Source organism: Monomorium pharaonis, chromosome 9, assembly GCF_013373865.1.
Source record: "Monomorium pharaonis isolate MP-MQ-018 chromosome 9, ASM1337386v2, whole genome shotgun sequence".
Classification (NCBI taxonomy): domain Eukaryota; kingdom Metazoa; phylum Arthropoda; class Insecta; order Hymenoptera; family Formicidae; genus Monomorium; species Monomorium pharaonis.
In genome coordinates, this window is record NC_050475.1 from 7,058,056 (window position 1) to 7,071,029 (window position 12,974).

Sequence of the window (12,974 nt, forward strand, 5' to 3'; positions counted from 1 at the left end):
CACTTTTTAAAGTTGTTTGTTGTATATGTGTTGTTGTATGTGTTTAATTTTTAAACTCCAATTGGTTTGTTATGTTTAAAATTATTTTATATGTAATTTTAAGATGCCATAAACCAATTATATTATCACAAGTATTTTAGCAACCATTTTGAAATAACAATAATTGTGTTAAAATTTCTAAACACAAAATTAAATGTGAAGATATTAATTTTGCTGAATTTATAACCTTAAAAACAAAAATTTTTTAATTTGCATTTTAAACATTAAAAAATTTTTTTTTTTAAATTTCTAATACGAATTTTACGAATTTAAGATATAAAATAATATTGTTTTTATTAACATTTTAACAAAAGCATGTTAACATTTTACTTCAAAAAATTAAATTTTATGTTTAATTAAATTTTGTTTTGAGTTACCACTATATCACTAAAAAAGTAGCGAATTGTTTAAACAATAACGGTAACGGTTTACTTTTTAGAATTAGTAACTTATTAGTAACGAATTTAAAAAAAACTTTTGCAATCCTTATCATATATATATATATGATACAGAGATTTTTAGAAATCTACATTTTTAATAGCTGACCAAATGAAACGTGGTGATTGCTCTTGCTTAATATCTGGTAAATTTTGACATAATTATGGCACATTCTTTTTCCGTCGTCACTTTTATGCGAAATACGAACTACTGAAAAACACATTACATTAAATCGCATTATCAAGTTTGAAGGAGAAAAAAACGTTTTATTGTTGCCATAATTATGCTGGGAAATGCATATATTTATGAGAGAAACAGAGTGAGGCAGATATTTTCGTCGAATATTCTATTTTCATTAACGGACAAATGTTTGATGATAATTCGGCGACGCATTCGTAATAACGTGGCAAACACCGCAAAAAGACTCACCCGGGGCGGTGCGGGAATAAATTTTTTATCGCTTTATGACTTTGCATGTATACCAAATGCCCAGATGCGCTCCTTTTGTTAGAATTATTTGACATAATTTACTAGCTCGCGAGTTTTAATGGAAACGTAAAATGGCATAATACAATCTACAAACGTAACGCATATAACACACGGGTTTTAATAAGCTGCGCGAATGCAAACCTGAGCAAATTCATATGTAATAATCTTTCCCAAAAATAAAATAAGATCATCCGTCGCGATATGGAAAGATAAAAATAACAAGTACGAGGCAGAGATAGAAATTCAAGGGTCAGAGGGGAAGAGGAAGGAGTCGTCCTTCCCTCCCCGCGGCCCCTTTCTCTCCCTCCCTCGCGGAGAGTCAGTGGAATATCGTAGATACACCTCTATTCTGTTTTCCCCCGGAAAATCAATATCGGAGGTCGGCAGCGCCTCTCGGGGGTGAGGTGGCTCTCGCCGGAGACAAATCTCAGTGTCCGGAAAATCCCCGCCGACTGGCCGCGGAGCATCCCCCGCGAAAATTCGCACTACCCCGGGTCTCGCGCCGCGCGTTTTCCCGTCGCGTATTCCCGTCGTCCCGTGAGCGACGAGCACGGGGCCCGCCGAGAGGAGGAGAGGCCCGCGGTCCCCGGCCGAGGGTGCCGCCGCCGATAAGGGGTGAAGGTGTCGCGAGCCGAGTCCGGTGCAGCAGAGAGGAAGGGAGCTAACCTCCCTGACGGGAGGACCTCGTGTCGAGGACGCTTGGAGGCGCGTTTCGCGTGTGTATGTGACCATCCCCCGCTTGCGCCTGCTCGCGACACGATTCGAGGGCGGCCGGAGGCGCCACGATCGTAAATACCGACGCGCGCCACTTTCGACTTCGCGCCACCCTCGAATCCCTCGTCGCTGACGCTCGCTTTTGCGACCCGCTGCTGCATCCCGGTAGAGCTTGTAGAAAAATCCCCCCCCCCCCGCCTTCCGTGCCTCCCCCTCGTATAAATAAATGGATGGTTGTGTAGCAAAATCGACGCTGGGGAACGCAAACATCCGTGCCCGTTCGTTCTTCGCGGCGACGACGGGCTAATTTTCACCTAGATTTATTCGCACGACCTGACCTACAGTGCTCTGACCTGAAAGTAAACCTTCAACGGAACGTTCGCACCCTGTAGACTTATGATACTTTTTGAGCCACCGTAAGTCGCATCGTTTGCTTCCTTTTTTTTTATTTTTTATTTTTTATTGAAGATGATTTTGAAGCCACCTGCGCTTACACGCGTTACGTCAAACGGTTTGAATCAGATCAGGATACATGAAAAAGAGATCTAACTCAGTTTAACAACCGTATGCACCGCAATCTGTTATTTACGAATTGAATGTATAGGTCGCGGCACGGTGTAAACTAACTCAATCCGCAATATTGGCGCAATATTGACCCAACATATTTTTAATGTATGCTAATATATGTTGAATTAATATCTTACTAATGAACTGTGCTTCCAGCCACAGGACTTGATTCAAGCCAGAATCGTTTAATAATTGTTTGAACGTCGCTTAAATGTGTAAGTTAATTAGTAAAATAAATCGCGATGTAAATTAGTCCAGTAGGTTCTAAGCCTCACGCTAATGAAAGGACCGCAGTGAAAAAACCCAACGTGCGGTCGGACCGGTTGACGGCCGATCGCTCGGGCACGGATGTTTGCGCTCTGCGCCCTTCGCCTTTTGCACGATTTTGCCCGAACATATCATAGTCGTCGTGTCACGCGCTGGCTAATACACCACCGGCGCGCGGTTTGCGGCATATAATTCACGTCACGTGCCCGCCGCGAAGCTCGTTTCTGCATGACGAGACAACGCGGTCCAACGTTAGACGTCCGTGACTCCGCCGTGTACCTCTCTCTCAGTCTCCCTGGGCGCGCCACCCAGAAAATATTAACTTTAAATTATGTTTCTGTTGACTGAGCAACGTGACCTGCTCGAGAATTTTCGTGTGCTCCCCTTTCCCCCCCTCGCGTACACTCCTGGCTCGCCAGGTCTGACATACGCGCGAGGTTTTCCCCTTTGCGGCTCCGATTACTTTGGCTTCTTTGCTCTACCTCCTTTGCGTGCATTTAGATTCAGGTTACTATGTTCTATACAAAGCAAATATCGCAGTAAAAACTACAACGAAATTTTCTCTGAAAACATTGGCATCATCTAATACGAAAATTATGGTTATTTTTATTTAAAGACATTTTATATATTTGAGAGAAAAAAAATTATAAGGATATTAAAATGACTCGGTTATTATAATTTTATAATTAAACGTTCTGAAATAAACAAATCTTAAATCATAAAAACGAGAAAAACTTTGTTATCTAAATGCTTTTGCATGAGTTGTATATTCTACTGCATTTTCTCGTAATAAAAATTATAATATTAATACAATTTTTAAACATAATAAAAAAATTGGTTATAACGTAAACATTGCACATGCAAATTTTTTACATGTCCGTAACGTGGTAATAAAAAGTAACATGTGTATTACTTTTTTATAATATGCAATATAATTTTTATTACCATGATGATAAAAATACATTATTAATTGTTGATTTTTTGTAATAAAAAAATATTATAATACCAGTATATTCCAGCTTTACGATAAAATGTTATAAAAAAAGAATATCTCTTTACATAATTTACACTACAATATTTTCTTCATAATACGTGTTTTGATACAAAACACGGAGCAATCTTTTACGTAAAAAATATAGTTCAGAAATTTATTAATCAATATTTTTCATAATTCTTTTACACATGTTGTCAAAGAAATTATGAAAATATCAAATGTAGATCTTTAAGATTTAAGATTTAATAAGACGAGTTTAAAAAAACACGTTGCATCTTTAATGATGAACGTTGTCTTTTACGCTCACTGATTATTTTTCAAAAACGTGCAATCGAATCTGTAGAGGTAACCGAATTGCGCGAATTTGCATTTTTAACGATGATAATAATCGTGTGTTGATATTTCATAAAATATGAAAATCGTAGCCGTAACAATGTCAATAATTTACGACGTCCGTATCCGTTGATTTATGCAGAACTTGTTTAATTGACAAAATAATTGTGGCTATTAGCGACAATGATAAATAATACACGCTTCGAAGGAAGTTGTCATTGAATTGGAAACAATTGTATTTACCGTTTATGCGAAATATTTCAAAACTTTACCTCAACTTCCGGAATAATTTTAAACGTATTAAAACAAGTTATTTTTTGCATTGATTTATCGTTAAATTTTAGTATTGTACCAAACGTACATATAATGCAATTATCAATATGTGCCAACAAAATTCTGCGATTTTATCGGGATGTTTTATAACCAAATAAATATTTTATTTGTGGCGCAAAGTGTGTCACAAAGAAAATAACTATTCTTCCATTATTAAAACGTCTGAAGACATGATTAACAGTAATACTTTTTTTTAAATAAACAGAATTTTTTCGTGCCCCGTATAAACGGAACGTTCGACAATAAATTTTTCAATAATTTAATAAAAGCTTCAAGCAAACCCGGCATTTCATTTCGTTGACTGAATTTACTCGCTCATAAGCAGGATATCAGCTGTCACGTAGCAATTCGGATTTTCTACGTTTAAATGCTTAATATTATTTTCAGATATAATCCTTTTCATATCAGTCTGCGAAAAGCCATCCACCGCTGGCAGAACGCTGATAGCTGGTAATCTAAATTTTCGTTTACAACAGTTTAATTTTTGACCTCCCACAAAATTTTCAATAATTTTATTTCAGATAATACAGTCTTCTTTTAATCGAATGTAATTATTAATGAAAAACACTAGATATTTTATATTATTGTAAGTTGTTTCTTTATTATTATTTTTCTTAACAAATTCTGAACTTTTTTAGAAATGTTTTTTTTTTTTAATTTTCAAGTTCTAATTATCGTCAAATTAAATGTCAAATTTTCCTGCATAATTTTTGCAATACATTTATCATATCCAATTATATGAGCTTCTTCTTGAATATTAATAGAGATAGGCAAATTCTCGTTAATGGATCTCAGCGGGGCATAATCCCCATTATTTTACAAGCGTGCTGCTTTCGGAATAAGTCCGACGTAGGCGCGCGCGCGCGTGGGCGCATTTTCCGATCGTTAAGACAAATAAAAATTTCGAGCGATCGATAAGCGGAGCAGAGCAAATATTAATTACGGATGATAATGAAATATCGACGACATAAAACTGGACCGTGCGCGCGCGGTCGCTGCGAAAGAAAATTGCTATTGATCGATACCGCCGGATGTAACGCGCTTTAACCTTAATTAAATAATTGAACAAATCTCCAGAGTAGATCATAGTTTCATTAAGTTTGCAGAATAATTCAATTATACGGTATACCGTACGTATTCACGTAATGAGAGGCAGGGGAATAAAAGTTACATGAGATTTTAAACGAGGGAAATAAAAGCACACGGATAAACGGGCGTCGCATAAAATCGCATCACAAGTAAAAAAAAAACGCGGAGGAATAAAAAAAATAATGAAAGCGCATAAATCCGCGTATACGCTCTGTCTTTTTTGCTTTAACCTCCAAATCGTTAGAAAAACATTTCGTAATATTTGTTTGACGTACGCGGCGGCATATTGAAATAATTTTTGCGACGCTTTAATCGATGTTTGTATATAATTTCGGAAAATCTACTTTCGGACTTTTATTTGCCCAGATTAACGCGCTTTCTCATGCAAAGCCGACGTATCGATCCTCTTTCCGGGTCGCGAAAAATTTCGTTCGCGATTCCAATTCAGCAAGGAAAATCCTAATGCGCAAAAGCGATTTGCCACCGTCTCGTCCTCGACAAGCAGGCAGACAGGTAGGCAGGCAGTGCGGGCAGTGGCAGGCAGGCAGTTGGCTTTCGTGAACACGTGCGAGTGGTCAAAGCTTTGAGGTCTGTTTGAAAGCACGTAGGAAAGCTCTTACCCAAATACGCGGCGTTCCTAATGAGCCGGCCGGTTGGAAGCTCGCGCGTGATACGCGCCTCGCACTAGCACGGCGATAGAGAGAGAGAGAGAGAGAGGGTGAAGATCTTTATCGCGAAATAATTCACGCGTTTTCACGCTTGACGTAATCACGCGGAAATCCCGGCGAGCGAGTTACGAACTGGGGGGATATTTAACGGGGCACGGTTTAGCCACGAAATATTTTTTGCTCGAACATGCCAAATTCGGAATTTAAAGTAATATCAAAGAAGCCAAGTACTTCGTATCGCGCACGTAATATTATAAAATATCAAAGTAATCAGAATTATTAAAGTGTGCTCCGCGAAGTTGAACTTAATCGTCATTTAATATAATAATGAACGAAGGATGAATCTCTCCTCGACTAACTGATTTATGCGCACTTAACTTATAATTAATTTATATTTATGAGATATACCGTCGCTCGATGGAATGTTTGCTTCGATATTGCTGCATTATATATTTCTGTCGTTATTAATTTATGAAAACGTTATTACAACATTGTTAGTTAATTTAACAATCAATACCTAGGCTACTAATGGCACGTCGCAATCGCGTCACCGTTAAAAAAAAAAACGCGAGCAACCGCGTGTGCGTTTCTTATTACAAGCGCATCGCACTCTTGCGTGTCGTAACGTATACATATATGCGGAGCGTGCGCTTCTAATCGATCGCGGTGTGCATCGCATACGCGGTTCGCGCGCGATTTCTCCGCGCGCTAGCGATCGGAGAGCTAGAAACTGGGAAACCAGCGGGCGGAATCATCCCCCGAGGTCCCCCGTGCTTGTATATACATAAGCCGTAAATAAACGAGCACACCCGGTATAACCGGGTGAACGTTTATAGCGCCCGCATACACGGTGTATATGGAGCCTTTATGCACACACACCCCCGGCCTAGACCCAAACTGCTTTAAAGTTGCACGAGGCGAGATCTAAGAGTACGAGCTGCACCTCCGCTTCGCCGATCTCTCTCTCTCTCTCTCCGGTATTATATTTCGTGCACTGCGGGAGATTGAGTGGAAGAGCGGGCATGAGAGAGAAAGAGGGAAAAAGGTTTATGTAGCGTTCTGAGAGATAATACATATAGAAATAATCGTAGAGGGTAATGAATTTTTCAAAATGATACGTTAAGGAGAAACTTGGAAACGGATGCTAAATAATTAAAAATAAATTACTTATTTTGAAATCAATTATTTTTCACTTGAGAGTCAGCTATATTGCACAGAAATATAGCAATCAGTAGCCGGGATAAAATTATGTGGCAATTAAATGATAATTATTAGTTAATTAAAAGAAATTGGAGGAATACAATAAACGATTCCAAAGTTTTTGCAAAGTTACGTTACGCGCGCGCGCACGAAACTTGGCTTGGGATACCGTTTTAAATTGCAGAATCAATTACTGCAATAACGATAAACGTAAACGTTTATATTTAAGTCGTTATAACAATGAATATTAAGTGTATCACAATAAAGTAAAATTACGCGTTAATTAGATAATTATAATTAATTATCATTAAAACAAAACTAGCGGCAATACTATATCCAATTAAGAAACAAACGAATACCCGATACAGATGAGTTATCGAGCTTAATTTGTAACGTTACTTGAGAACGATCGGGCTGACAGTTATTATATGAGAATGCAACTATATATTTATTCAATGCCAATGAGTTAAATAAAATTACATTACAATGGATAGTTATCGTTAATTAAACGCGGTTTCACGGAACAGTACGTTAACGTGGGCCACGCGATATCATTGTTCATAAAGCGGCATTAATAACGTAATTACCGCGAGTCGGCCGACGACACAGAAGCGCCGCCCTCCCCAACTTCTCGCGCGTCGCGATGATAAATCGCGCGATAGCATTTTAATTTCCCCGGCACCTTAGGGGTCGAGTCGCAGTTAAGTGATTAAATAATTAAACGATCGAACGCGCGGGATTAAGGCAACGCAGACGGGACATTCGCGCGATTCTTAGCCCCATAAAGGAGATTTCAGGCGCCTCGGAATGGGATCGTTAAGCGCCGCGCGCGCACGAGTCCGACGATATAAATAACAAAAGAAGAATAAAGGAGGGGAAGAAAGAGTGAGAAGAGTGAGGCGCGAGGATTCCATAAGGATTTTATACGGGACACGCGCATCCCACACGGATTTTCACGAAGACGCGCACTAAGAGCAAACCTCGCGCCGCAAGTCTTCATTTCGCGTTTCGTGGCTGCGCGTTTCGAAGCGCAAAGCTCGACAGCCCGCCGCCGTTTCGCCTCGTTTCGTTTTATGTTTACGCCGGCGAATGTCGACGCCCGAGCCTTTCCCCGGCGACGCCGAGCGCTTTTTCCTCCCATTGACAGTTCTGATTATCGGTCTAATAATGAAATGTTATTCAAAAGCAACGTTCTTTCAAGGGAATCACGTGCCAGCTTTAATTACGACGATGGATTGATAAAATAGCGTTTTCCCCACGGCGGCGTCGTCTCACGAGAACAGAAACACGCTGTAGTCGACATTCTGGGTCTTTAAATTACAGTCCGTGAAAAATCATTGAAAGTAAACTGATTTTTAGTAGTTACTTCTAACTTATCGATCAGTGAAATGCATACACTAATATTTCAGGTTACACAGTTATTCGAAGTAAAAAGACGGGGAATACTCATTAATTACAGGTATAAGTGTACCATTATAAATCAGTGATAATACACTGATTGCAATTTAGAGGCTATGGTCCAATTTGCTGTATTGCATTGTTACGTTATCGTTCACATTTGATTACGAGCTCTGCTTTCGCATTGTAGCAGAATTTTTGACAATCGAAATTAAAGTACAAGTAGTAAATACAATTCTTTGTGAAACTTTAAAGAATCACGGTACATAAAATACAAAAATTATACATTTTCTATATATTTTAATAATTATTTATAAAATCAATGTACATATTTTTTTTTGTTTTATACATACGTACGCAATAACAATTTAAAAGATGTGTACGCGATAATTTATATGACCCGATGAAAGGGCATGTGTATTGTAATGCTTAGGATGCTTAGCTTTAGAAATTGCAGAATCACGATCGTTGATAGTAGTGCGTAACAATTTGATACTCCGCGCATATAATCGGAACACGGCGGCGGCAACCGAGCTTTTCTTCGCCGACATTTCGCGCAAACGAGCGCAAACACGAAACGAATTCCACCGCGCAGCGGAAACAAACGGCGCTTTATGGCGGAATCCCGGTATTCGCCTTGCCCGCGAATAATTTAATTCGCTCGACGCTCAATAAAGGCTTTGTGCGCTCGGCGCTATTGTTTTCTTCGTTTGGCTGATTTCGGGGCGAAAACCGTGGGTCCTATCCCTCCCCCCGACCTCTCGCTCGCACACACGCGCGTGTATATTATTAATCCCCCCCCTCCCCTCTCTTCTTCCGCCACCCGTTTATTACCCACGCCAATATTTGACCCCGGAGTAATATTCATTTTACACATGGTCCGCTAAATAGTTACATGAATTACATAGCGGAGCTTAGATATTTATGAATTGTAAACACGATCGTACTACGCGATTAAACTACCCTTTGGTTACCGGCGCCGGTGGTGAGGTACAGGATGTTAAATTAAAAATGAAAATTTCGGTATATCAATGTACCTATAATTTGGAGATACATAAATTATAGATACATCGCTCTCCTCTCTTTATTATAAAAGCGTAATTTGACGCAAACGCTGCCGCGATAACTTTTTAGGATATAATTAATTTAATTACGAATACACATAACACACATCTCTAGGATAATTGAGCTTTTTCTTTAATTACTTGAACCACATCTTTAATTAAATGTATTTTTACAAATCGATTTGTGTTCTCTTATTTTATTGTAAAAATTTACAATTATGAATGATTCCAAAACACAATATGAAGAAAGACGTTGTCTTCTCCCGTTTTTCACGCAATGTATGACGTTCGAAGATTTACAATTATAGCTAAAGAAGTTCCGCATTAGTTTCTGATCCGCTCTTGCCAGCGAGCGAATAAACGCAGCATTTTGTCGCAGGATGCTTTTATCGACCCCGACGGTGGAGCGAGGAGAGAGAGAGAAAGAGAGAGTCGCGTAAAGCGAAAGATCGAGGGCGAAGTCAAAGTAGAAAAAAAAAAGTGAGACCGCGCGTTCAGGAAGAAACGCGAAAGTAATCATCAGCCGCGTGCCTCGTGTCGCGACTTCCGGGGAGTTAAAATTAAGGAAACTCACGCGACCGCGCGCGTATGGCACGATATTACGCGCTTTCAAGTATTATCGAATTAAATTGAACGCCCACCCGCGAGATTGCGACCGATCGCATGCGCGGCAAGCCGCGGTGCTTAATTGCGCGATGTCAAATTGGGCCACGGAATCGATGTCGCGTGTATCTCGACTACTTTTCTTAGGCGCTTTCCATTATTCCTCGCTGCAAAATTGTTTAATCTAATACGCAAATCAGATTGCGTATAATTTCTATGCGTCCATGATAGAGCTATTACTTTTGACAACATTCGAATTAACTTTGAATATTTAAAGCTTTGAAGTTGACTACGTTCAAATTCTTTCGAAATTGCTTAAAATAATCCTGGCTCGTGATTATTACGGTTTAATATGATTATAATGTTAATAAGTTGCATAATTGATATAATTGTGATAAATTAATTAAATTAATTTGCAAGTTATCTTTAGGATTATTATACTGCACTGTGGAACGTGGCGAAACATTTTAAATGTGCAGAACGTTATAAATGTTCTATCGCATTTTCTCTCACGTACAAGCTTTATACTAAACTAAGCTTGACTGAATAAAAGTCCGATTAAACGCCAACTTTTTTACTTGGGACTATAAATATATTCTAGCAATTAAATTTTACATTAAAAATTTTTTAAGTACGATCTATTTAATGGTAAAACTGAAGGGAAAATGGGGCTCTAATCTAATTTATTGAAACTTCACTTCGTCGAACTCTATCATTTTCAATTATCTTTCGTAGATATCGAAAGAATAATAACGCGGTGTTCCGCATATCTCGGTATATACAAAATAGCGATATAAATCTTGTATTGTACATAAGTTAACGAAAGGAGTAAATAAATTAATGATTACCCGGGAGACACAGCAACGAGCAGCAACAAAAATTAAGATAATGCACGCGAGCATCACGACGAACTGAGATCGGAGCACTTTCTCGCGATTCCCGTAGGTATATATTATTGAATTAAGTCCAGCCCGTCTCTCATCGCCAAGGGGGTTGGTTATCCCGCGGTAGTGAGGATCGCGTGCCACTCGAATTGCGGAATCGAGCAGCGACAAATTGCAATTGCAGGCGCGTTTAAAAGCACGTGAAAGCGCAAAAAAACGATATACTACGACACGTTCTACAGATGCATAACGGTCTTGCTGATGCGCGCGAGAGAGAGAGAGAGAGAGAGAGAGAGAACAATTAATAGGATTATCAATCCGGGCCAAAATAATCGGAAGGCGGAAAGTGCTCTGGCTCTCTCTCGAAGTATCGATCGACCTTTTACGCTGCGTAATTATTACCAGATATTAAATAATTCCCAGATCATGGGGCTGCAATGACAGCACGGTGCATTATTAACTACTCACTCTCGTAAATGCATTTCCGGGCGCAATAATGAACGCGAGGACGATGATAATAACTATATTATATGTATATATAAATTATATATATATATACATATATATGTATATATACATGTAGAACAATGATTGTGTGTCACAAGACAATTAAATTGGATGCTAGGTAATAATATCTATCCATACGTGAATAGTGATAGCATGCAGATTTTTATGCAATTCTAATCTCTAACGTGGTTGTAGATAAAATGCATAAATTCGATTAGAAAACATTGACAAAAAATAAGATATCTGCTTACGTTCTTTAATCTTTTTTTTAATATTTGTGTATAAAATAATGTGTATAAAAATAATATATATAAATTCTTACAAAATTCAAACAAGTTTAAAAAATTGAAAATTTTTTAAAGCAAACTTCTCGTTACAATCTATAAGTTTATTTTTACAATAGCAGATTTCTACAATAATTAATATAAACAATTGAAACAAAAATGTTACGTATAAAAACAACTTTTTATTTTAAACAATACTGCTACAATACTAAATTTCACGATTTGAAAGTGAAGTGGAAGCAATCTCGTTATCAAGAGACATACGTCACTCAGAATCCCAAATCGTACTTTATTATGAGATTCCAGTGTATTTATATTTATAGCTTCTGTATGTCATTCTTGTTTTTATCAAAATAAAATTGTTCACGATGTGACATTTTTAATAAAAAAATAATTTGGAGTCATAACCCAAATTTTAGAAAAATGAAGGATATATTTTGTTTGAAGGAAATACTTTATATAAATATATGTATATTTAAAATAGTAATATTAATTAAAAGAGAGAATTTAGGCCAGAATAAATCAAGTGTCTCGTCGGTCTAGCTTCTAATGAATATATAAATGATAAGAAAAGGACTACTGGTTGTGATTGATTATGACGAGAAAATAAATTGAGTTACCAATAAATGTTGTATACAGAGACTCTTTTGCGTCACCATGTCAAGAAATAAATAACTCAAGAAATACTGAATTAACTCGGATTATTCGGAGAGATACCAGCGAAAAATTGATAAAGGTGAAGAGTTAACTAAATCGAGATTTTCGTGTCTGCGATGTGATAAAAGTTTAACGTTCAATCATCACATTTGTGTTGTCCACACATAGAATGTCCTAAGATAGTCGTGAGTTATATTTAATATTACATCGAGCTATTAATGCAACTAAAATTGCAAAATATGAGAGACGTGCGAATCAATATTTTTTGACACCGAATCGAATTCAATTTTCTGGTTTAAATTTGAACCGAATCAAATCGAATGAATAAAATTTCACCCGAATTAAATCGTCAAAGCGGCTTTTAATTAATATCATAATTATTGTTAGGTTAAATTTTAATGTATAGCTATAATAAGAATATAATAAGAAGGATATTAGAAAAATAA

The 12,974-nt window shown here is 37.7% G+C and overlaps 1 protein-coding gene across 4 annotated transcripts in view; it reads left to right on the forward strand.

The window, feature by feature from the left end:
- Positions 1-12,974, forward strand: part of LOC105830687 (agrin) — a 569,188-nt gene that overhangs the window by 484,524 nt on the left and 71,690 nt on the right. For 2 of the 4 annotated variants that reach the window (XM_036292159.1, XM_036292158.1), the window contains exon 1: positions 349-1,686. The exons of 1 other annotated variant lie outside the window; for it this stretch is intronic. The gene's annotated coding sequence lies outside the window, so the exon portion shown is untranslated. Of the gene's footprint in view, positions 1-348; positions 1,687-12,974 lie in introns of those variants that run through there. One more of the 4 variants, XM_036292160.1, reaches the window with a different exon arrangement.